Below are 26,175 nucleotides of genomic sequence, written 5' to 3'. Positions count from 1 at the left end.
TGCAGTTTGGCCGGGACCAGGTTTGAACCCGCCATCCTTGGTATATGGGGCTGGCGCCTTACCGACTGAGCCACAGGCGCCGCCCAGATATATGTTAATGTTTTAAGAAACTGCCAAACTATTTTGCAAAGTGGTTCTATCATTTTACCCTCTTTTTTTTTTTTTCAACCTCCCCTCCCCCACCCCATTTTACACTCTTATCAGCCATGTATGTGAGTTTTGGTTGCTCCACATCCCCTTAAACGTTAATTTTTTTTTTTTTTTTGAGTTTTTGGTTTGAACCTGCCACTTCCGGTACATGGGGCCAGTGCCCTACTCCTTTGAACCACAGGTGCCACCCACATTAATTTTTTTTTTTTAAAAACTAATTCTAGTGGGTGTAGTGGTATTTCATTGTTTTGTTTTTTTTTTAACTTTTTATTTTCAAATAAGTTTGGGTTTACAAAAGAGTTGTAAGTTCCCCTAAACATTTCACTCTAGCATCCCCTAATCTTAACACCTTACAGTGATCAAAACTAAAACGTTGACAAATTGATAAAAACTAAGAAATTAACATTGTTATATTATACATATTAAGTAATCTACATATTTTATTTTAATTTTTTTCAGTTTTCCACTAATGTCTTTTTGCTGTTGTTGTTCCAGGATTCAAACCAGGACACCGTGTTGCATTCAATTTCATTGTGGTTTAAATTTGTATGTTCTTAGTGACTAATGATGATCATCTTTTCATGTGCTCCTTAGCCATTTGCAGATTTTCTTTTTTAAAGTGTCTGTCCATGTTTCTTTCCTGGTTTTGTTCTGTTTTGTTTTGAGAGGGGTAATTTTCTTTTTAAGTACTGATTTTTAAGAATTTCTTATTTACAGGTGGCGCCTATGGCTCAGTGAGTAGGGTGCCGGCCCCATATACTGAGGGTGGTGGATTCAAACCCAGTCCCGGCCAAACTGCAACAAAAAAATAGCTGGGCGTTGTGGCAGGTGCCTGTAGTCCCAGCTGCTCGGGAGGCTGAGGCAAGAGAATCACATAAGCCCAAGAGCTGGAAGTTGCTGTGAGCCATGTGACGCCACGGCACTCTACCGAGGACAGTAAACTGAGACTCTGTCTCTACAAAAAAAGAAAAAGAATTTCTTATTTATTCTGGATATAAGTCAGTTGTCAGATATATGTGTTATGAATATTTTTTCTCAGTCTGTGGCTTGTGTATTTATTTTTTTAATGATGTTTTTTGATAAGCATAAGCAAATACTTAAGGGAGAAGTATAATATTAGAGTTCATATTGATCAGAAAGAAAACTCAGATTTAGCATTTAAAAAATTAATCTAGGTGGAAGAATATGTAGTGACTTCTTCAAAGAGGTAGACTGAACTAAGTTTGTTTGAACATTTAAATAAAAACCTGCAGGAGAATGTATCAGGAATAGACCTAATAATACAGTAACAATAGTAATAATGGTAGCAGTGCTAATTGCTAATACTTGTCTGGTGCTTACTAAGTAGCAGACCTTTGCTTATTGCTTTGTAGGTATTATCAGTCCTACGAAGTGAGATTATTATAATCAACATTTAAAAGTAAAGAAACCAAAATTTTAAAGAAGGTTAATGATTTGTTCAAATTATAGTTCTAAATGGTGCATTCAGGATTTAAATGCAAGCAGTCTGACTCTAGAGCCTGCATGCCTAATTTATACATTATTTTAGAAGTTAGAAATATAATCAGTGGGGTTCAATGAGACTACAACATGGAAAATGAAAAGCTATGAAATATTCTTTCTGATATTATTGCTATGACAAAAGGAGTATATTGATAATTCTCAGGAAAACACTATTTTATCCTTATATAAAACTAGTGGCCTTCTATCTATCTCACCATGTATGATTTGTTCACTATATCTCAAAGTGATGGAATCAGAAAGGTCAACTAAAATGATACAGAGTGAGGAGGAGGAATGATGGTGATAGAGATATTGTTGAGAAACAGATTGTGCAGATTGGAAGTGAAACATGGAGCTGAGAGGAAAAGTAACGAATGCATATAAGCATCCAGACTATGGATAACATGAATTTAGTCTTAGTTGCTGTATCTCCATTTTGTAGCATAAGAGGACCATAACTGAAGTTAAAGGGAAGCTTAAATAAAAGTAAACAAAAACTCTTTTATATAACTTTAGGAACTTATTAAATGCAGAGGTAAAAATAAAAATATATTCAAAAATTTAAAATTTGAAATTGATATCTGAGGAGAGACAGCTATGTTCAATTTTAACAAATTCCATTGTTAAATTTTAGGACATTCTCTATTTATGAGTAATTTGTCCTTCCCAGAAATTTCCTATTTATGTTTTTTTTTTTTTTTGTAGAGACAGAGTCTCACTTTACTGCCCTTGGTAGAGTGCCATGACGTCATACGGCTCACAGGAACCTCCAAGCTTCTGGGCTTATGCGATTCTCCTGCCTCAGCCTCCTGAGCAGCTGGGACTACCCGCCACAATGCCCGGCTATCCTGTTTATGTTTTTTAATATGTAGTTCTTTCTTACTCAGATGCCCAAGCCTTACCCAACATTTCCAGCCAGTTAGTTACTCCCTGCTCTGTGTTGCTTGAAATTTCCTCTATTTTAGCACTGATCACATTATTTAGGCAATTTTACAGTCAAATATTCACTGATGAATGACTGGATAGATAGACCATGGCTCTAATTCAATACAACAAATATTTCGAGACAAAAGAAGGGAGTAAAAAGTACAATTCTTCTATATACCCAGAAATAGAAACTAGATATTGGTTAATTGTAGTGATTCCCAGCACAATTATTATCTCTATTGTGAAATGAAACTCAGAGAAGTTAAATAATTTATCCAAGGTTGAACAGCTGTGAAGAAGTATAGCCAGAATTGGAACCAAGTGCTGTGTAATTTCAAACCCCATGCTTTCAGATAGTACCAAATGAAGTTTGATTTCCATATCACATTTTAATTTACTCTACACATAGCTATTATTAAGAATACCTGTAGGGAGGAAAGATGTTACTTTTTCCTTAAGCACTTTGTGGCTCTTTTATAGGCATCATTCTACTTTTCCTTGTGTATACTTTCTTGCCCAATGGGATCTTTGACTCAAACCTTTTCTTGTTCTTTTTTATTCTAGCACAATGCATTGTACATAGTAGGTGCTTAATGAAAATCTATTGAATCAAATTGCGTCCTATTGTGCTCCAGTGATTTAACCCAGAGGCTGGGATGTGGCTTGAAAATAAAATCCTCATTACTTCAACTTTCCTGTAGCTCTCAGTAAATGATTGGCAGCAACGTAATCTCATGCCTGTGTTCTGGAATACATTAACATTTTCTATTTTAAAATGTCTTATTTTGGCCCTTTTAGAGAGCTATTACTAAGAAGTTCTATAAAAAAACTCAAACTGGTTACTCTGAAAAAACAACTATTTAAATTATAGAGTCAGTCTTAAAGAAGGCAGAAAGCTAAAGGGGAAAGGGACTATTCTAGTTTCGAAAAGCTCCAGGGAACAGTACAATATTTTATTCAGCAAAACGTATTTTTGTCACTTTAAACATTTCTTTTTTAAAAGTAACTTTACCCTACATGTGAGTTTATCTTGTATTTAGGAATGTGCAATAACATTTTGTTTCTATCTTTAAGAAAACTAAAATCTTATTGGGAAGACAAAATAAAGATATAGATGCTATTGATTCATTTCTACATGAGTGGAAAGCCATCAGTGCTATGTGGCTTTAGGAATGTGTATATGGAACTGATAAGACGAAAGAGGTGCTTGAAACCTGGAATGGTCAGGGAGGGGTTTGGAGACACTAGATCATTGGGTGTTGCCTGTTGCTAAAGGTCCAGAAAATAAGCTTGCTTATTTTGAAACACAATAAATAGACTTTAACTTTCATTTTAGACCTGGAAAACATATTTGACCTCAAACTTGTTCAGGCTATGACCGTGATACTAGAAGTGCTTTCATGACAAGGACCATTTCTTATTACATTGCCTGGCAATTAGTAGTAGTTAGTAAATACTGGTTATGTTGAGTGGAAACACATCCCAAAGAATTTGAATGACTTACCTTGAGATTACCCAATGGAGTGTTTCTCAAACTCTAGTCTTTCAACAGTTGTTCTGCATGTTTTCTTGAAAGCAAGTAATTCAAGAGATAACCCAAAAAATCCAGACTCTGAACTTAGATGTTTTCCCTTAACTATTAAAGTATGACAGTATTCATCGTATTAGGGTACATAGGTAAGAGAGATATACTTTGGATTAAGATGGAATGGACTAGAACTTTAAGCACTAGTTTTCCATGCTGACTAGTTTCCCTATCCTTAGTTGGTTGCTTTTTTAGAATTATAGTCTAATCCAGAATGCACAATGAATTTTTTTTTTTATTATAGTTAACTTTATCTGGAACTCTGCTTGGTTGTTACTGGAAACTTTGACAGTGGAAAGCCACATCACTTTTTAGGTGCTCAAAGGTTTTTTTCTCTTGATTATTGACTTTCCTTTATTCTTTCTTCACAAGAAAAAATAGAAACTCATTTCCTTTACCTTTAGTTAGAAAATGTTCAGTGACTTTAGCTCAAAACTGAGCCAACTATACATATGATTCTATGTAAATTCCATAGCAGTTGAAAGAGAACTTTTGATGACACTATTCAAATCAGTAGTCATTATTCTTTTTCTGAATGATCTTTTACATCTACTTAAATTTCTGATGAAGGCCCAACTTTTTTCCTCTAAAGAATATTTTAAAATGTACAATAAACAAAATGAAATAAAATCTAATTTTTTGAAAAAATCGTGAACTATTTTCTCACAGTGATAATTTGAAAACATGATTTAAAATGAGTGTGATTAGTGTGAAGTTAGAATTAATCAAGTGGATTGTTTGAGGAAAGGAAGACAGTAAGGAAGGTTCTGCTTTAAGTCAAGACTCAAATGTTAGGGTTAAGGTGGTATTAGGAAAACAGGAAAGAAATTATGAATGTGAGGATAGGATTGACTTTTAAAAAAAGAGTAGTAAGGAAGAAACTAAAATAGCTGTGGACGTAAAGCATTTATTTATTTTTATTTCAAAAAATTTAGGGGGTACAAGTGTTTTTGTTGTGGGGATAAATTGTATTATGCTGAAGTCAGGATAATACATAAATTGTATTATGCTGAATTGTATCTGTTACTAGAATAGTGTACATTGTACTCGATAGGTAGATTTTTATCCTTCATCCCCCTCCCACCCTCCTCCTTTCTTAGTTTCCAACGTCCATTACTACTCTTTAGGACTATATATATCCTTTGTTTAGTTTTCACCTATAAGTCAAAACATATGGTATCTGTTTTTCCATTCCTGAGATAATGGAATATTCCTTCCATTCACTTAGGATAATGGCCTCCGTTTCCATCTATTTTGCTGCGAAAGACATTATTTCATTCCCTTTATGGCTGAGTAGTACTCCATGGTGGTGTGTGTGTATATATATCACATTTTATTTATCTATTCACCAGTTGATGGGCACTTAGGTAGATTCCTTATGAATCATGCTATCATAAAAATAGGGATATAGGTAACTTTTTAATAAAATGACTTCCTTTCCTTTGGGTAGTAGCATTGCTTGATGGCATGGTAGTCTACTTTCAGCTCTTTGAGAAATTTCTATACTACTTTCTTTAGTGGTGGTACAGTCTACATTCCCACCAACAGTGTATAAGTTTTTTTTTTTTTTTTACCATAACTTTGCTAGCATCTATTGTTTTTGACTTTTTAGTAATGGCCATTCTGGCAGAAGTAAGGTGGTATCTATCTCATGTGATTTTAATTTGCATTTTCCTGATAATTAATAATGTTGAGCATTTTTTCATGTGTTTAGTGGCCATTTGTCTATCTTCTTTTGAGAAGAGGTTAGGGTTATTATTGTTTTTTTCAATTTTATTTTATTATTATTATTGTTATTTTAGATTTTTAAAATTAAATTATAGCTGTGTACATTAATGTGATCATGGGGTCACCATGCACTGGTTTTATATACAATTTGAAATATTTTCATCAAACTGGTTCACATAGCCTTCCTGGCATTTTCTTAGTTATTGTATTAAGACATTTATATTCTACATTTAGTATGTTTCACATGTACCCTTGTAAGATGCACCATAGTTGTGGTCCCACCAATTATCCTCCCTCCACCCATCGTCCTCCCTCCCGTCCCCTCCCTTTCCCCATATTCTTGGTTATAATTGGGTTATAGCTTTCATATGAAAGCAATGAATTAGCTAATTTTCTCGTGAACCTGAAGGCAGTGATCCTCTTTGCATGCCTAGCGCAGCCATGGCTCGTGGTCCCAAGAAGCATCTGAAGCGGGTAGCAGCTCCAAAGCATTGGATGCTGGAGAAATTGACCAGCCTGTTTGCTCCTCGTCCATGCACTGGTCCCCACAAGCTGACAGAGTGTCTTCCTCATCATTTTCCTGAGGAACAGGCTTAAGTATGCCCTGACAGGAGATGAAGTAAAGAAGATTTGTATGCAGCACTTCATTAAGATTGATGGCAAGGTCAGAACTGATATAACCTATCCTGCTGGTTTTATGGATGTTATTAGCATTGACAAGACTGGAGAGAATTTCTGTCTGGTTTATGAAATGAAGGGCCATTTTGCTGTTCATCATATTACACCTGAAGAGGCCAAGTACAAGATACGCAAAGTGAGAAAAATCTTTGTGGGCACAAAAGGAATCCCTCATCTGGTGACCCATGATGCTCGTACCATCCGCTATCCCGATCCCCTCATCAAGGTGAATGACACCATTCAGATTGATCTGGAGACTGGCAAGATTACTGATTTCATCAAGTTTGACACAGGTAACCTGTGTATGGTGACTGGCGGTGCTAACCTGAGAATTCGTGTGATCACCAACAGAGAAAGACATCCTGGGTCTTTTGATGTAGTTCATGTGAAAGATGCCAATGGCAACAGCTTTGCCACTTGCCTCTCCAACATTTTTGTTATTGGCAAAGGTAACACACCATGGATTTCTCTTCCCCAAGGAAAAGGTATCTGCCTCACCATTGTTGAAGAGAGGGACAAGAGACTGGCAGCCAAACAGAGCAGTCGGTGAATGGTCTTTACACTTGGTGACAAGTTTTAAAAGGTCTTTGTGCTTAATTAAAGATAATACAGCATGAAAAAAAAAAAAGAAAGAAAGCAATGAATTAGTTTCATAGTAGGGCTGAGTACTTTGGATACTTTTTCTTCCATTCTTGAGATACTTTGCTAAGAAGAATATGTTCCAGCTCCATCCATGTAAACATGAAAGAGGTGAGGTCTCCATCTTTCTTTAAGGCTGCATAATATTCCATGGCGTACATACACCACAATTTATTAATCCATTCGTGGGTCGATGGAACTTGGGCTTCTTCCATAATTTAGCAATTATGAATTGGGCTTCAATAAACATTCAGGTACAAATATCTTTGTTATAAAGTGATTTTTGGTCTTCTGAATATATACATAGTAGAGGAATTGTAGGATCAAATGGCAGGTCTATTTTTAGATCTCTGTGTTCTCCAAACATCTTTCCAAAAGGAACGTATTAGTTTGCATTCCCACCAGCAGTGTAGAAGTGTTCCCTTTTCTCCACATTCATGCCAACATCTCTGGTTTTGGGATTTTGTGATATGGGCGAAATCTTACTGGAGTTAGATGATATCTCAAAGTAGTTTTGATTTGCATTTCTCTGATGATTAAGGGTGCTGAGCATTTTTTCATGTGTCTGTAGGCCATGTGCCTGTCTTCTTCAGAGAAGTTTCTCTTCAAATCCCTCGCCCACCCTGAGATGGGATCACTTGTTCTTTTCTTGCTAATACATTTGAGTTCTCTGTGGATTCTGGTTATTAAACCTTTGTCAGAGACATAACCTGCAAATATCTTCTCCCATTCTGAGGGCTGTTTGCTTGCTTTACGTAATCTATTCTTAACTGCGCAGAAGCTTTTTAGTTTGATTAGGTCTGAGTAATGTATTTTTGGTATTGCTTCAATTGCCCAGGGTGGGTCTTCCTCATAAAGTATTCACCCAGGCCAATTTCTTCAAGAGTTTTCCCTGCACTTTCTTCTAGTATTTTTATAGTTTCATGTCTTAAGTTTAAATCTTTAATCCAGTGAGAGTCTATCTTAGTTAATGGTGAAAGGTGTGGGTCCAGTTTCAGTCTTCTACAGGTCGCCAGCCAATTCACCTAGCAACATTTGTTAAATAGGGAATTTTTTTCCCCACTGAGTGTTTTTAATTGGCTTGTCAAAGATCAAATAATGGTAGGTAACTGGGTTCATCTCTTGATTCTCTATTCTGTTCCGTACATCTACCTCTCTGTCTTTGTGCCAGTACCATGCTGTTTTGATCGCTATCGATTTATAGTGTAGTCTGAGGTCTGGTAGCGTGATTCTTCCTGCTTTGTTTTTATTTCTGAGTAATGCCTTGGCTATTTGAGTTTTCTGATTACATACAAAATGAAGTATTATTTTTTTGAGATGTTTAAAGTATGACAGTGGAGCTTTAATAGGGATTGCATTAAAATTATATATTGCTTTGGGTAGTATGGACATTTTAACAATGTTGATTCTTCCCAGTGATGAGCATGGTATGTTTTTCCATTTGTTAACATCTTCAGCTATTTCTTTTCTTAGAGTTTCAGAGTTCTCTTTATAGAGATATTTCACATTGTTTGTTAGATAAACTCCCAAATATTTCATCTTCTTTGACACTACTGTGAACAGAGTAGAGTCTTGACTATATTTTCAGCTTGACTGTTGTCAGTATATATAAAGGGTACAGATTTATGAGTTATTTTGTAACCTGAGATGCTGCTATATTCCTTGATCACTTCTCAGAGTTTTGTGGTAGAATCCCTGGTGTTTTCAAGATATACAATCATATAATCTGCAAAGAGTGAAAGTTTAATCTCTTCTGACCCTATATGGATACACTTGATTGCATTTTTTTCCCCCTAATTGCAATGGCTAAAACTTCCATTACAATGTTAAAGAGCAGTGGAGACAATGAGCAACCTTGCCTAGTTCCTGATCTGAGTGGAAATGATTTCAAGTTAACTCCATTCAATACGATATTGGCTGTGGGTTTGCTGTAGATGGCGTCTATCAGTTTAAGAAATGTCCCTTCCATACCAATTTTCTTGAGTATTCTGATCTAGAAGGGAAGCTGGATATTATCAAAAGCTTTTTCTGCATCAATTAAGAGAATCATATGTTCTTTGTTTTTTAATTTGTTTATGTGATGACTTATATTTATAGATTTACATATATTGAACCAGCCTTGAGACCCTGGGATAAAACCCACTTGGTCATGCTGTATAATTTGTTTGATGTGTTGCTGGATTTTGTTTGTTAGGATCTTGTTGAATATTTTTCTATCAATATTCATTAGTGATATTGGTCTATAATTTTCTTTTCTTGTTGGGTCTTTTCCTGGTATGGAGATCAACGTGATATTTGCTTCATAGAATGTGTTGGGTAGTATTCCTTCTTTTTCTATATTTTGGAAAAGGTTGAGTAATATACTAGTTCCTCTTTAAAGGTGTGGTAGAATTCTGATGTGAAGCTATCTGGTCCCAGGCTTTTATTTTGGGGAGATTTTGTATAGTTGATGTAATTTCAGAACTTGATATAGGCCTGTTGAACATTTCCACTTCATTCTGGCAAGTCTTGGAACGTGGCGTGCTTCCAAGTATTGGTCAATTTCCTTAAGATTTTCATATTTCTGAGAATAAAGTTTCTTGTAATATTCATTAAGGATTTTTTGAATTTCTGAGGAGTCTGTTGTTATTTCGTCTTTGTCATTTCTGATTGATGAAATTAGAGATTTTGCTCTTTTTTTCCTTGTTAGGTTAGCCAAAGGTTTACCTATTTTATTGACCTTTTGAAGAAACCAACTTTTTGACTTACTGATCTGTTGTATAATCCTTGTGTTTTCAATTTCATTTAATTCTGCTCTAATGTTGGTTATTTCTTTTCTTCTGCTGGGTTTGGGATTGGAATGTTCTTCCTTTTGCAGTTGCATGTGATATCCCATTAAGTTGCTAACTTCCTCTCTTTCCGTTCTCTTGAGGAAGGTTTGCAGTGCTATAAATTTCCCTGTTAGGACTGCCTTTGCCATATCCCAGAGGTTCTGATAATTCATGTCTTCATTATCATTTTGCTCCAAAAATTTGGTAATTTCCTTCTTAATCTCGTCCCGGACCCAGCTATCATTTGGCATAAGGTTACTAAGCTTCCATGTTTATGTATGACTATGCAGAATCCTGTTGTTACTGAGTTTTATTCCATGATGGTGCGAGAAGATGCAAGAAATAATTTCTACTTCTTTAAATTTACTGAGGTTAGACTTGTGACCTAAGAAGTGATCGATTTTGGAGTATGTTCCATGGGCTGAAGAGAAGAATGTGTGTATTCAGTTTTTTGGGGATGAAATGTTCTGTAGATGTCTGTTAATGGCGAATGCTTAAGTTTAAATCTAAAATTTCTTTGCTCAGCTTCTTATTGGAGGCTATATCCAACACTGCCAAAGGAGTGTTAAAATCTCCGACTATTATGGCGCTGGAGGAAATCAAGTTGCTTATGTTAGAGTTCTGATAAATTGAGATGCATATTGGTTGGGTGCATAAATATTAATAATTGAAATCTCATTATATTGTGTATTACCCTTAACAAATATGAAGTGACCATTCTTATCCTTCCTTACTTTTGTTGGTTTAAAGCCTATTGTATCTGCAGATAGAATTGCAACACCTGATTTTTCTGATTTCCATTAGCTGGAAATATAGATGACCATCCCTTCACCCTGAGTTCATATTTATCTTTTAAGGTAATATGAGATTCTTGTATGCAGCAGGTATCTTGCCTGAGTTTTTATATCCAGTCAGACAACCCGTGCTTCTTTAGAGGACAGTTTAAGCCATTCACATTAATTGAGAATATTGATAAGCTTGGGCGTATTTTGGGTATTGAGTTTTTGAAAATCCAGTGAACGTTTTTAATCCTTTCGCCACTGTGGAAGTTAGAGTTTGATCAAAAGTTTCTGAGTGAGTTTACTTTTGTGGTGGAGGATTGCGCTGGTTCTTATGGAGGATAGGTCTGAGAATATCCTGGTGAGCTGGTTTAGTGATGGCAAATTTCTTGAACATGTGAATATCATTAAAGTATTTAATTTCTCCATAATAAATGAAATTCAGTTTAGCTGGATACAGGATCCTGGGTTCAAAGTTATTTTGTTTTAGGAGATTAAAAGTTGATGACAACCCTCTTCTGGCTTGAAAGGTTTTAACAGAGAGATCTGCAATCATTCTAATATTCTTCCCCTTATAGGTTATGGATTTCTTACACCTCGATGCTTTCAGAATTTTCTCCATCATATTAACTTTAGTGAATTTAATTATGACATGCCTGGGAGATGTCTTATTCAGGCTGAGTCATGCTGGGTTTCTGAAAGTGTCTGTGATCTGAATTTGAGAATCTCTTGGCATATCTGGAAAGTTCTCTTTCATATTTTCATGAAAAGAGCCTCTGTGCCTTTTAAAGCCACTTCATTGCCTTCAGGGATTCCTATGGGGCGAATATTAGTCATCCTTGAATTATCCCAGAGCTCTCTGAGAGAATGATCTATTTTTGCTCTCCATTTATTTTCCTCTTTGAGAGTTTGGGAGTGTTCAAAAGCTTCATCTTCAATGTCAGAAATCCTTTCTTCTGCTTGCTTCATTCTGTTACTGAGGGATTCTACTGTATTTTTCATATCTTTGAGCAAATTCTTGTCTCAATGTGTCAAAATGTTTGATTTTTCTCTTTGAATATGTTAAATTCTTTTTTTTATTAAATCATAGCTGTGTACATTGATATGATCATGGGGCATCATTCACTTGCTTCACAGACTGTTTGACACACTTTCATCACACTGGTTAACATAGCCTTCCTGGCATTCTCTTAGTTACTGTGCCAAGACACTTACATTACGCATTTACCAAGTTTCACATATACCCATGTAAGATGCACCACTGGTGTAATCCCACCAATCTCCTTCCCTCTACCCACCTCCCCACACCCTCCCCTCCCTTTCTCCCTTCCCCCAATTCTTAGATTGTAACTGGGTTATAGCTTTCATGTGAAAACCCTAAATTAGTTTCATAGTAGGGCTGAGTACATTGGGTAGTTTTTCTTCCATTCTTGAGATACTTTACTAAGAAGAATATGTTCCAGCTCCATCCATGTAAACATGAAAGAGGTAAAGTCTCCATCTTTCTTTAACGCTGCATAATATTCCATGGTGTACATATACCACAATTTATTAATCCATTCGTGGATCGATGGGCACTTGGGCTTTTTCCATGACTTAGCAATTATGAATAGGGCCGCAATAAACATTCTGGTACAAATATCTTTGTTATGATGTGATTTTTGGTCTTCTGGGTATATGCCCAGTAGAGGGATTACAGGATTGAATGGCAGGTCTATTTTTAGATCTCTAAGTGTTCTCCATATGTCTTTCTAAAAGGAATGTATTAATTTGCATTCCCACCAGCAGTGCAAAAGTGTTCCATTTTCTCCACATCCACCCCAACATCTCTGGTCTTGGGATTTTGTGATATAGGCTAGTCGCACTGGACTCAGATGATATCTCAAACTAGTTTTGATTTGCATTTCTCTGATGATTAAAGATGATGAGCATTTTTTCATATGTCTAAAGGCCGCACACCTGTCTTCTTCTGAGAAGTTTCTCTTCAAATTCCTTGCCCAGTCTGCAATGGGATCCCTTGTTCTATTCTTGCTAATGCGTTTGAATTCTCTGAGGATTCTGGTTATTAAACCGTTGTTGGAGACATAACCTGGAAATATCTTCTCCCATTCTGAGGGCTGTTTGCTAGCTTTACTTACTGTGTTCTTGGCTGTGCAGAAGCTTTTTAGTTTGATCAAGTCCCAGTAGTGTATTTTTGAAGCTGCTTCAATTACCTGGGGGATCCTCCTTATAAAATACTCACCCAGACTAATTTCTTCAAGGGTTTTTTCTGCACTCTCCTCTAGTATTTTTATATTTTCATGACTTAAGTTTAAATCTTTAATCCAGTGAGAGTCTATCTTCCTTAATGGAGAAAGGTTTGGGTCCAGTTTCAGTCTTCTGCAAGTTGCCAGCAACTTCTCCCAGCACCATTTGTTAAATAGGGAATCTTTTCCCCACTGAATGTTTTTAATTGGCTTGTCAAAGATTAAATAACGGTAAGTAGGTGAATTCATCTCTTGGTTCTCTATTCTGTTCCAGATATCTACTTCTCTGTTTTTGTGCCAATACCATGCTGTTTTGATCACTGTCGATTTGTAGTATAGTGTGAGGTCTGGTACCATAATTCCTCCTGCTTTGTTTTTATTTCTGAGTACTGTCTTGGCTATTTGAAGTTTTTTGTGATTCCATATAAAATGAAGTATTGTTTTTTCAAGATCTTTAAAGTATGACCGTGGAGCTTTAATAGGGATTGCTTTGAAATTATATATTGCTTTGGGTGGTATGGACATTTTAACAATGTTGATTCTTCCCAGCCATGAGCATAGTATGTTTTTCCATTTGTTAACATTTTCAGCTATTTCTTTTCTTAGAGTTTCATAGTTCTCTTTATAGAAATCTTTCACGTCCTTTCTTAGATAAATTCCCAAATATTTCATCTTCTTTGACACTACTGTGAATGGGATAGAATCCTTAATAGTTTTTTCAACTCGACTATTGTTGGTATATATAAAGGCTAGCGATTTATTAATGTTGATTTCGTAACCTGAGACCTGCTATATTCCTTGATCACTTCTAAGACTTTTGTAGTAGAGTCCCTAGTGTTTTCCAGATATACAATCATATCATCTGCAAAGAGCAAAAGTTTGATCTCTTCTGACCCTATATGGATACCCTTGATTGCCTTTTCTTCCCTAATTGTGGTGGCTAAAACTTGCATTAAAATGTTAAAAAGCAATGGAGACAATGGGCAGCCTTGTCTCATTCCTGATTTGAGTGGAAATGATTCCAGTTTAACTCCATTCAATATGATATTGGCTGTGTGTTTTCTGTAGATGGTCTCTATCAGTTTAAGAAATGTCCCTTCTATACCGAGTTTCTTAAGTGTTCTGATCATGAAGGGATGCTGGATATTATCAAAAAAATCAAATATTATTTTTCTGCATCGATTGAGAGAATCATATGGTCTTTGTTTTTTCATTTGTTTATGTGCTGGATTACATTTATAGATTTACGTATATTGAACCATCCTTGAGACCCTGGGATAAAACCAACTTGGTCATGATGTATAATTTGTTTGATGTGTTGCTGGATTCTGTTTGTTAGGATCTTGTTGAATATTTTTGCCTCTATATTCATTTGTGATATTGGTCTATAATTTTCTTTTCTTCTTGGGTCTTTTCCTGGTTTGGGGATCACGGTGATGTTTGCTTCATAGAACGTGTTGGGTAGTCTTCCTTCTTTTTCCACCTTTTGGAACAGGTTTAGTAATATAGGTACTAATTCCTCTTTAAAGGCTTGGAAGAATTCTGACATGAAGCCATCTGGTCCCGGGCTTTTGTTTTTAGGGAGGTTTCATATGGTTGATGTTATTTCCAAACTTGCTATGGGCCTGTTCAACATTTCCACTTGATTCTGGCTAAGTCTTGGAAGGTGACGTGCTTCTAAGTATTGGTCAATTTCCTTCAGATTTTCTATTTCTGAAAATAAAGTTTCTTGTAACATTCATTAAGGATTTTTTGAATTTCTGGGGAGTCTGTTGTTATTTTGTCTTTGTTGTTTCTTATTGATGAGATTAGAGATTTTAGTCTTTTTTTCCTGGTTAGGTTAGGCAAAGTTTTATCTATTTTATTGACCTTTTCAAAAAGCCAACATTTTGATTTACTGATCTGTTGTATATGTTTTTTGTTTTCAATTTCATTTAATTCTGCTCTAATTTTTGTTATTTCTTTTCTTCTACTGGGTTTTGGTTTGGAATGTTTTTCCTTTTCCAATTGCTTGAGATGTCCCATTAAATTATTAACTACCTCTCTTTCTGTACTCTTGAGGAAGGCTTTCAGTGCTATAAATTTCCCTCGTAGGACTGCCTTTGCAGTATCCCAGAGGTTCTGATGATTTGTTTCTTCATTGTGGTTTTGTTCAAAAAATTTGGCAATTTCCTTCTTAACCTCAACTCTGACCCAGCTATCATTCAGCATATGGTTATTTAACTTCCATGTTTTTGTATGAGTATGCAGATTCCTGTTGTTACTGAGCTCAACTTTATTCCATGATGTTCCTAGCAGATGCAAGGAATAATTTCTATTCCTTTAAATTTACTGAGGTTAGACTTGTGACCTAAGATGTGATCGATTTTTGAGTAAGGTCCATAGGCTGATGAGAAGTATGTGTATTTAGCTTTGTTAGGATGAAATGTTCTGTAGATGTCCGCTAAATCCAAATGTTGTATGGTTAGGTTTAAATCTAAAATTTCTTTGCTCAGGTTCTTGTAGGAGGATCGATCCAACACTGCCAAAGGAGTGTTGAAATCTCCGACTATTATGTAGCTGCAGGAAATAAAGTTGCTCATGTCTGTTAAGTGTTTCTCTTATAAATTGAGTTGCATTCTGGTTGGGTGCATAGATATTAATAATTGAAATCTCATCATATTCATTATTACCCTTAACAAATATGAAGTGACCATTCTTGTCCTTCCTTAGTTTTGTTGGTTTAAAGCCTATTGTATCTGCAAATAAAATTGCAACACCTGCTTTTTTCTGATTACCATATTTCCTGAAATATGGATGACCATCCTTTCACCCTGAGTCTGTATTTGTCTTGTGACTCTTGTATGCAGCAAATGTCTGGCCTGAGTTTTTGTATCCAGTCAGCTACACTGTTCCCCCGAAAATAAGACATCCTCCGAAAATAAGACCTACTTACAGGAAAGATAAGACATTCCCTGAAAATAAGACCTAGCGCATCTTTGGGAGCACACCTTAAAATAAGACACTGTCTTATTTTCGGGTAAACAGGGTAACCTATGCCTGTTTAGAGGACAGTTTAAGCTGTTCACATTAATGGAGAATATTGATAAGTCTGTTGATATCTTGAGTATTGAGTTTTTGAAAAGTCCAGTGGACATTTTTAATCCTTTTGCCAGTGTGGAAATTGGAGTTTTATCTGAAGTTCTGAGTGAGTTTACTTTTGTGGTATAGGATTGGTTTGGTCATTATGGAGGATAGGTCTGAGAATATCCTGAAGAGCTGGTTTGGTTATGGCAAATTTCTTCAACATATGCATGTCATTAAAGTATTTAATTTCTCCATCATAAATGAAGCTCAGTTTAGCTGGATACAAGATCCTGGGTTAAAAGTTATTTTGCTTTAGGAGATTGAAAGTCGATGACCACCCTCTTCTGGCTTGAAAGATTCAGCAGAGAGATTTTCAGTCATTCTAATATTCTTCCCTTTGAAGGTAATGGTTTTCTTTCCCCCGGCAGCTTTGAGAATTTTCTCCTTCATATTAACTTTAGTGAAGTTAATTATGATATGCCTGGGGGATGTCTTATTGGGGTTGAGTCATGCTGGGGTTCTGAAGCTGTCCGCTATCTGAATTTCAGATTCTCTTGGCATGTGTCGAAAATTCTCTTTCATAATTTCATGCAGAAGGGCCTCTGTGCCCAGCGAGGCCACTTCATCTGTTTTAGGAACTCCAATGATTCGGATATTAGCTTTCTTCGAATTATCCTAGAGCTGTCTGAGAGAATGATCCGTTTTTGCTCTCCATTTCTCTTCCTCTTTAAGAGATTGGGAATGTTCAAATCTTTTATCTTCAATGTCACAAATCCTTTCTTCTGCTTGCTCCGTTCTGTTGCTGAGTGATTCTACTGTATTTTTCGTATCTTTGAGGGCTGAAAATTTTTGCTTCAGTGTCTCTAAGTCTTCGGTGGTTTTGTCTTTAAATTCATTAAATTCTTGAGACAACTTTTGAATTTCTCCTCAAATTCCCAATTCCACTTTATTAATCTTGTCTGCAATCCAAATTCTGAATTCGATTTCTGACATCTCTGCCAGTTGTTTATGAATGGGATCTTCAATTACATCTGCTATATCTTTCCTTGCAGGTGGGGGTTGATCTATTCTGGTTATTCATGTTACCAGCATTTTTCCGCTGATTCCGTCCCATGGTTGTTTTACTCCCTTTGATTTTTTTCCCCTGGGGCTTTGTCGAGGGCCTGTACAGTGTTGTGTCCTGGAAAACTTGGGCCCTGTCTGGTGTGGTGGGGTTAAGTGGGTCTGTGTTGTTTTCAGCTGGTTTCTGTTCCACCCTAGTGAAACAGATATTCTGGATTGAAGTCTCAGCTGTGGAGAAATATAAGCAATTAAGTCACCCCGCCCACCACATGTAAACAATTGGAAAAGGAAAATCAAACCTTCCTACCATGCACCCAGTGCAACACCTGATTTGACCTGAGGCGATTGGTTCAGTTCAAAAGGTCCAAATCAATTGTCTCAGTCTGCACCTATCTCGGGTGAGAGAGTTTAAGAGGTCTCTGGGAACTGGAATCACAGGGTCTGGTGATTACTCTGGTGTGGCTTGCTCCAGTGCTGTATGGAGTCAGGAGGAGCCACCCAGCCAATAGATCAGTCTGGGAAGGTTGATGCCTCCTTCCCCACCTTGCACCACTTCACACCCAGTCACTGATAGCCCTGCAGTTGGCTAACCCAGTTGCCTGTAGTGAACCAGGATTCCAGGAGTTTGCACCTGCCTGAATCACAAGGAAGTCTGCCAGGCCGCTGCGCTCTGCCTCTCTCTAGCAGGCGGACGTGAGGCCTGACAACCTCACGTGAGGCCTGACAATTGGAAAAGGAAAATCAAGCCTTCCCACAACCACACACCCAGGGTACCACTTGTATAGTTCTCAGGTGATTGGCCCAGTTCAAGAGGTCCAAATCAATTGTCTCATTCAGCCCCTGTCTCAGGTGGGAGAGTACAAAAGGTCTCCAGTAACTAGATATCAGGGGTCTGCTGGTAGCCAAGTATGACTCGCTTCTGTGCTCTGTGAGGTCAGAAGGACCCACCCAGCAGATAAATTAGTCTGGGAAGGTTGATGCCTCCTTCCCCACCTTGCACCTCTGTCACACCCAGTTACTGATAACCCCACAGGGCTGTGACCCAGTTCCCTCCAATGAGCAGATTCTCCAGGGGTTTGCGCCTGTGTGAGTCACAGGGATATCTATGTCTCCTTAGCCAGGCCACTGCTCTCTGCTACTAACCGGCAGGGGGATGTGAGGCCTGCCAACCTTGGGTGTTTAATGCACCCTTGATTGATGTTGCTGACAGAACAGAACAAATTTGCAGAATTTGTTTCTGTCCCAGCTATATCCCCTATGGATCAGATGCTGTTGGTGTTTGCAGAAAGTGCCACTCCATCCCGGTCTGTTCCGCTCCCCACTCTTGGCTGCTGTTTGAGTTGGGGCAGGCCAGTTATGCTGAGACTTAGCTGTCAGTTCCAGCCTCTACCTGGCCGCCTTTGTCTCAAGCAATGATCCCGAGGGATGGGTGCGTCTTAGGCTCAGTAAAGTGGTCCTCTGGGTCAGCCCTGCCCTGGGAATCTATCAGCTCTTGGCATGCGTATTCTAGTCCCCACCCTCTGCCCAGGCCGGTACTGCCTCAGGCATATGCTTTACTCAGGGGGTCTACCTTTCTGTCACCGATCTGTTCCACTAGTGGCTGCCACCAGAGAAGATACCCGGCCTCCTCTGGTTGCCCAGAGAGACAGCGGCTGTGACTGCGGAATATTCCCAGGGGTGTGAGCCCTATTGTTTTCCCCGAAGCTGCTGCTCTGTGCCTCAGGGCACCGCCACTCCTGTATGGTTCCCTCTCAGCCAACCATCTTCTCCCTATTCCCATGCTGCAGAATCAGCACTGACGAGCAGCAGTCCATGCCCTGTTCACACCTCCTGAGAAAATACCCAAGAATCTGGACTCCATGGGAGACAGGCTTCCAGACCTCAGAGTGAGAGTGGAGGGTAATGCTGAGAGTTCAGGACTGCAGGTGGAGAATATATACAGTTTTATGCCTGGCAGGAGAGTCTCAGGGCACCCTAGTAGGTGAAGTAGGTCTGGTTTTCAGAGGGTGTCTCCCATGGGTTAAAATGGGAGGATGTCTGGACTCTGCTCACTTGTTTGTATTGAGTACTGCAAGCCTTTATCATAGAGGAGGTGACTCCTGTCCATTTGGCAATAGATTTTGTACCTTTTATTTGTATCCTTCAGGTCGCAGCTCGCCTCAGCAGGGTTGATGTGTGCTCTTCAACCTTCTCTGTTGGCTCAACTCCAAACCATCGGCTTGCTTGCTACACTTCTGTCCTTAAACTCTCCTTCTGGATGGTAGCCTCTGTGGAAAGCTGGCTCCAGTGAGCCATCTTGCTTCTACCCTCCCCCCACCCACCCAGGGGTTTTTTTTTTCTTGCTGATTTGAGTTCTTTATAAATTCTGAATATTAGCCTTTCATGAAATACATAATTTATGGATATTTTCTCCCATTCTTTAGATTGTCTATTTACTCTTGATTATTTCCTTTGCTGTGCAGAAATCTTTTAGTTTAAGCAAGTCACATTTATTTTGGTTGTTGCCATATTTGCTCATGGGGTCTTACTCAAAAGTTCTCTGCCTAGGCAAATGTCTAGAAGAGTTCATGTTACCTTTTCCCTCCCTCCCTCCCTTCTGTCCTTTCTCTCTCCCTTCCTTCCTCCCTCCTTTTCTTTCCTCCATCCTTCCTTTCTTTCTTTTCTTTTCTTTCTTTCTTCTTCTTCTTTTTTTTTTTTTTTTTTTTTTGTAATGACAGAGACCCTCTATTGCCCAGGCTGTTGTCAAGCAATCCTTTTGTATCAGCCTCTTAAAGTGCTAGATTACAAGCATGAGCCACCATGTCTAGGCTCTACATTTCTTCTAGAATTTTTATGGTTTCAGGTCTTACATTTAAGTTTTTAAATCCAATTTTAGTTCATTTTATATGTGACAAAAGATTGGAATCCAGTTTCATTCTTCTGCATGTGGTTATATAGTTTTCTAAGCACCATTTATTAACTAGAGAGTTCTATCCTCAGCCTGTGTTTTTGTCTGCTTTGTCAAAAAATGTTCAAAAGATAGATGGTTTTATTTTTGGATTCTCTATTTTGTTCTGTTGGTCTATGTTTCTATCTTTGTGTCAGTACCATGCTGTTTTGGTTACTATAGCCTTATAGTATAACTTGAACTCAGGTAATGTGATGCTTTCAGATTTATTCATTTTGCTTAGATTGCTTTGGCTGTTTGGGGTCTTCTGTGGTTCCCTATGAAGTTCAGAATTATTTTTTATAGATCTGTGAGACATGATAATGGAATCTTGATGGGAATTGTATTGATCTATAAATCACTTTGGGCAGCGTGGAGATTTTAACAATGTTGTTCTTCCAATTGATGAATATGGATTTTTTCCCATTTGTTGCGTTATCAATGATATCTTTCTTCAGTGTTTTATAGTTCTGGTTATAGAGATCTTTCATTTCCTTAATAAGTATATTCCTAGGTGTTTTATTTTCTTTGTGATTATAGTAAATGCTATTGAGTTATTTTTGTTTGTTTGTTTCAGGTTAATTTGAGGGTATAAAGAATTAGGTTATAATGTTTGCATTTGTTAGGTAGGGTCTCTCTTTTTTTTTTTATTGTTGGGGATTCATTGAGGGTACAATAAGCCAGGTTACACTGATTGCAATTGTTAGGTAAAGTCCCTCTTGCAATCATGTCTTGCCCCCATAAAGTGTGACACACACCAAGACCCCACCCCCCTCACTCCTTCCCTCTTTCTGTTTCCCCCCCCATAACCATAATTGTCATTAATTGTCCTCATATCAAAATTGAGTACATAGGATTCATGCTTCTCCATTCTTGTGATGCTTTACTAAGAATAATGTCTTCCACGTCCATCCAGGTTAATACAAAGGATGTAAAGTCTCCATTTTTGTTAATGGCTGAATAGTATTCCATGGTATACATATATCAGAGCTTGTTAATCCATTCCTGGGTTGGTGGGCATTTAGACTGTTTCCACATTTTGGCGATTGTAAATTGAGCTGCAGTAAACAGTCTAGTACAAGTGTCCTTATGATAAAAGGATTTTTTTCCTTCTGGGTAGATGCCCAGTAATGGGATTGCAGGATCAAATGGGAGGTCTAGCTTGAGTGCTTTGAGGTTTCTCCATACTTCCTTCCAGAAAGGTTGTACTAGTTTTCAGTCCCACCAGCAGTGTAAAAGTGTTCCCTTCTCTCCACATCCACGCCAGCATCTGCAGTTTTGAGATTTTGTGATGTGGGCCATTCTCACTGGGGTTATATGATGTCTCAGGGTTGTTTTGATTTGCATTTCTCTAATATATAGAGATGATGAACACTTTTTCATGTGTTTGTTAGCCATTCGTCTGTCATCTTTAGAGAAAGTTCTATTCATGTCTCTTGCCCATTGATATATGGGATTGTTGGCTTTTTTCATGTGGATTAATTTGAGTTCTCTATAGATCCTAGTTATCAAGCTTTTGTCTGATTGAAAATATGCAAATATCCTTTCCCATTGTGTAGGTTGTCTCTTTGCTTTGGTTATTGTCTCCTTAGCTGTACAGAAGCTTTTCAGTTTAATGAAGTCCCATTTGTTTACTTTTGTTGTTGTTGCAATTGCCATGGCAGTCTTCTTCATGAAGTTTTTCCCCAGGCCAATATCTTCCAGTGTTTTTCCTATGCTTTCTTGGAGGATTTTTATTGTTTCATGCCTTAAGTTTAGTCCTTTATCCATCTTGAATCAATTTTTGTGAGTGGGGAAAGGTGTGGGTCCAGTTTCAGTCTTTTACATGTAGACATCCAGTTCTCCCAACACCATTTATTGAATAGGGAGTCTTTCCCCCAAGGTATGTTCTTGTTTGGTTTATCAAAGATTAGGTGGTTGTAAAATGTTAGTTTCCTTTCTTGGTGTTCAATTCGATTCCAAGTGTCTATGTCTCTGTTTTTGTGCCAGTACCATGCTGTCTTAGCACTATGGCTTTGTAGTACAGACTAAAATCTGGTATGCTGATGCCCCCAGCTTTATTTTTGTTACAGAGAACTGCCTTAGCTATACGGGGTTTTTTCCGGTTCCATAGAAAACGCAGAATCATTTTTTCCAAATCTCGAAAGTACGATGTTGGTATTTTGATAGGAATGGCATTGAATAGGTAGATTGCTTTGGGAAGTATAGACATTTTAACAATGTTGATTCTTCCCATCCACGAGCATGGTATGTTCTTCCATTTGTTAATATCCTCTGCTATTTCCTTTCTGAGGATTTCATAGTTTTCTTTATACAGGTCCTTCACCTCCTTCGTTAGGTATATTCCTAGGTATTTCATTTTCTTTGAGACTATGGTGAAGGGAGTTCTATCCTTAATTAGCTTCTCATCTTGACTGTTATTGGTGTACACAAAGGGTACTGACTTGTGGACATTGATTTTATATCCTGAAACATTACTGTATTTTTTGATGACTTCTAGGAGTCTTGTGGTTGAGTCTTTGGGGTTCTCTAAGTATAAGATCATGTCGTCAGCAAAGAGGGAGAGTTTGACCTCCTCTGCTCCCATTTGGATTCCCTTTATTTCCTTGTCTTGCCTAATTGTATTGGCTAGAACTTCCAGCACTATGTTGAATAGTAAAGGTGACAGAGGACAACCTTGTCTGGTTCCAGTTCTAAGAGGAAAAGCTTTGAGTTTTACTCCATTCAGTAAAATATTGGCTGTGGGTTTGTCATAGATAGCTTCAATCAGTTTTAGAAATGTGCCACCTATGCCTATACTCTTCAGTGTTCTAATTAGAAAAGGATGCTGGATTTTATCAAATGCTTTTTCTGCATCTATTGAGAGGATCATGTGATCTTTATTTTTGCCTCTGTTAATATGGTGGATAACGTTTATAGACTTGCGTATGTTAAACCAGCCTTGCATCCCTGGGATGAAGCCTACTTGATCATGATGAATGACTTTTTTGATGATAAGCTGTAATCTGTTGGCTAGGATTTTGTTGAGAATTTTTGCGTCTATGTTCATGAGTGAGATTGGTCTGAAATTCTCCTTTTTGTTTGGGTCTTTTCCTGGTTTTGGTATCAGGGTGATGTTTGCTTCATAGAATGTGTTGGGGAAGATTCCTTCTTCCTCAATTTTTTGGAATAATTTCTGCAGTACAGGAATAAGCTCTTCCTTGAAGGTTTGATAGAATTCTGGAGTGAAGCCATCTGGACCAGGACATTTTTTGGTTGGAAGCTTTTTTATTGTTTCTTTGATCTCAGTGCTTGAAATTGGTCTGTTCAGGAGCTCTATTTCTTCCTGGCTGAGTCTAGGGAGAGGGTGTGATTCCAAATATTGATCCATTTCTTTCACATTGTCAAATTTCTGGGCATAGAGTTTCTGGTAGTATTCAGAGATGATCTCTTGTATCTCTGTGGGATCAGTTGTTATTTCCCCTTTATCATTTCTGATTGAGGTTACTAGAGATTTTACTTTTCTATTCCTCGTTAGTCTGGCCAATGGTTTATCTATTTTATTTATTTTTTCAAAAAACCAACTCCTTGTTTCATTAATTTTCTGAATGATTCTTTTGTTTTCAATTTCATTGATCTCTGATTTGATTTTGGATATTTCTTTTCTTCTACTGAGTTTAGGCTTAGATTGTTCTTCTTTTTCCAATTCCATAAAATCTCTTGTGAGATTGTTGATGTGCTCTCTTTCTGTTTTTCGAATGTAGGCATCTAAAGCGATGAATTTTCCTCTCAAAACTGCTTTTGCAGTATCCCACTGGTTTTGGTAGCTTGTGTCTTCATTGTTGTTATGCTCAAGGAAGTTAATGATTTCCTGTTTTATTTCTTCCTTTACCCATCTGTTATTCAACAGAAGATTGTTTAGTTTCCATGCCTTTGAGTGGGGTCGAGCATTTTTGTTAGAGTTGAGTTCCACCTTTAGTGCCTTATGGTCTGAGAAGATACAAGGTAAAATTTCAATTCTTTTGATTCTGTTGATATTTGTTTTGTGTCCCAGGATATGATCAATTTTGGAGAATGTTCCATGGGGTGATGAGAAGAATGTATATTCTTTATCTTTGGGATGGAGTGTTCTGTATGCGTCTATCAAGCACAGTTGTTCTAGGGTCTCATTTAAGTCTCTTATATCCTTGTTTAATTTCTGTTTAGAGGATCTGTCCAGCTCTGTAAGAGGAGTGTTAAGGTCCCCTGTTATTATGGTCTTATCAGACATCATATTGCTCAGACTGAGTAATGTCTGTTTCAAGAATCTGGGAGCATTTAAATTGGGTGCATAGATATTTAGAATTGAAATGTCTTCTTGTTGTATTTTTCCCTTGACCAATATAAAGTGACCATCTTTGTCTTTTTTGACTTTAGTTGCTTTAAATCCACATGTATCTGAAAATAAGATTGCAACTCCTCTTTTCTTCTGAATTCCATTTGCCTGAAAAATTGTCTTCCAACCCTTGACTCGGAGCTTTAATTTGTCTTTTGAAGCCAGGTGTGTTTCTTGCAGACAGCAAATGGATGGCTTGTGTTTTTTAATCCAGTCAACCAATCTATGTCTCTTCAGTGGGGAATTCAAGCCATTAACATTTATTGAGATAACTGATAAGTGTGGTAGTATTCTATTCGTCTTATTTTGTGAGAGTCCATTGCTTAGTTTTGTCTTTTGCATCAGTGTGGAGGTTAGGTTCTGTCCTTTAATTTCTGAGTTCTTACTTTGCTGCTGATCCATTGTGGTGGTCAGTGTGCAGAATAGGTTGAAGTATTTCCTGTAGAGCTGGTCTTGTTGTGGCGAATTTCCTCAATGTTTGTATATCCGTAAATGATTTGATTTCTCCATCAATTTTGAAGCTGAACTTAGCAGGGTACAGAATTCTGGGCTGGAAATTGTTCTGTTTAAGTAGATCAAAGGTAGATGACCATTGTCTTCTTGCTTGAAAAGTTTCATTAGAGAAGTCTGCGGTCACTCTGATGGATTTGCCCCTGTAGGTCAACTGGCGCTTACTCCTGGCAGCTTGCAGAATCTTTTCTTTTGTCTTGACTTTGGACAGGTTCATCACAATGTGTCTTGGAGAAGCTCGGTTAGAGTTGAGGCGACCTGGGGTCCGATAGCCCTCTGAAAGCAGTGTGTCAGAATCTTTGGTGATATTTGGGAAATTTTCTTTTATAATATTCTCTAGTATGGCTTCCATTCCTCTGGGGCATTCTTCTTCCCCTTCTGGAATTCCTATAACTCGTATGTTGGAATGCTTCATAAAGTCCCATAATTCTGACAGTGAACGTTCTGCTTTCTCTCTCTTCTTTTCTGCCTCTTTTACTATCTGAGTTATCTCAAAAACTTTGTCTTCTACCTCTGAAATTCTTTCTTCTGCATGGTCTAACCTGTTGCTGATACTTTCCATTGCATCTTTAAGTTCCCTGATTGACTGTTTCATTTCCTTCATCTCTGCTATATCCTTTTTATATTCTTCATATTGTTCATCTCTGATTTGATTCTGTTTTTGGATTTCCTTTTGGTTATTTTCCACTTTATTAGCAGTTTCCTTCATTGTTTCCATCATTTCTTTCATTGTTTTCAACATGTGTATTCTAAATTCCCTTTCTGTCATTCCTACCATTTCTGTATAGGTGGAATCCTCTGCGGTAGCTACCTCATGGTCCCTTGGCGGGGTTGTTCTGGACTGGTCCTTCATGTTGCCTGGAGTTTTCTGCTGATTCTTCCTCATGGGTGATTTCTTTTATCTGTTTCCTTGCCCTAATTTTCTTTTCACTTCCTCTTGCTCTTTAAGTTCTCGTGCCTGTGGACTGTGTGCTTGACCACTGTCTGGTGAGTCTTCACCTTCCAGGGTTCTTTCCTTTGCTCTAGACAGGTGATGAGGTCCGGCTTAGAGACAGCAAGCCCAAGGAAGACCAGGGGTCTGTAGGTCTCTAACATGGCATCCCGATACAAATTGTGCTGAGCAGGGTCCTCGCAGTCCCACTCATCCATAGAGAATTCATTTCCCAGCTTCCGGGATGTCCCGGTGTCGTCCCTACAAATCTCCCGGCACCT

The 26,175-nt window shown here is 37.7% G+C and overlaps 1 protein-coding gene and 1 pseudogene across 2 annotated transcripts in view; both read left to right on the top strand.

The window, feature by feature from the left end:
• The window catches only part of HPSE2 (heparanase 2 (inactive)), an 841,015-nt gene that overhangs the window by 248,358 nt on the left and 566,482 nt on the right, over positions 1 to 26,175 (top strand). The gene's annotated exons all lie outside the window — the stretch shown is intronic.
• LOC128582542 (40S ribosomal protein S4, X isoform-like) lies at positions 6,334 to 7,121 on the top strand (annotated as a pseudogene). Its single transcript, XR_008379068.1, has one exon. The product of XR_008379068.1 is annotated as a 40S ribosomal protein S4, X isoform-like (transcript).

This window comes from Nycticebus coucang, chromosome 3 (assembly GCF_027406575.1).
Source record: "Nycticebus coucang isolate mNycCou1 chromosome 3, mNycCou1.pri, whole genome shotgun sequence".
NCBI classification, from domain to species: Eukaryota; Metazoa; Chordata; class Mammalia; order Primates; family Lorisidae; genus Nycticebus; species Nycticebus coucang.
This window is presented reverse-complemented; position numbering and strand designations above follow the sequence as displayed.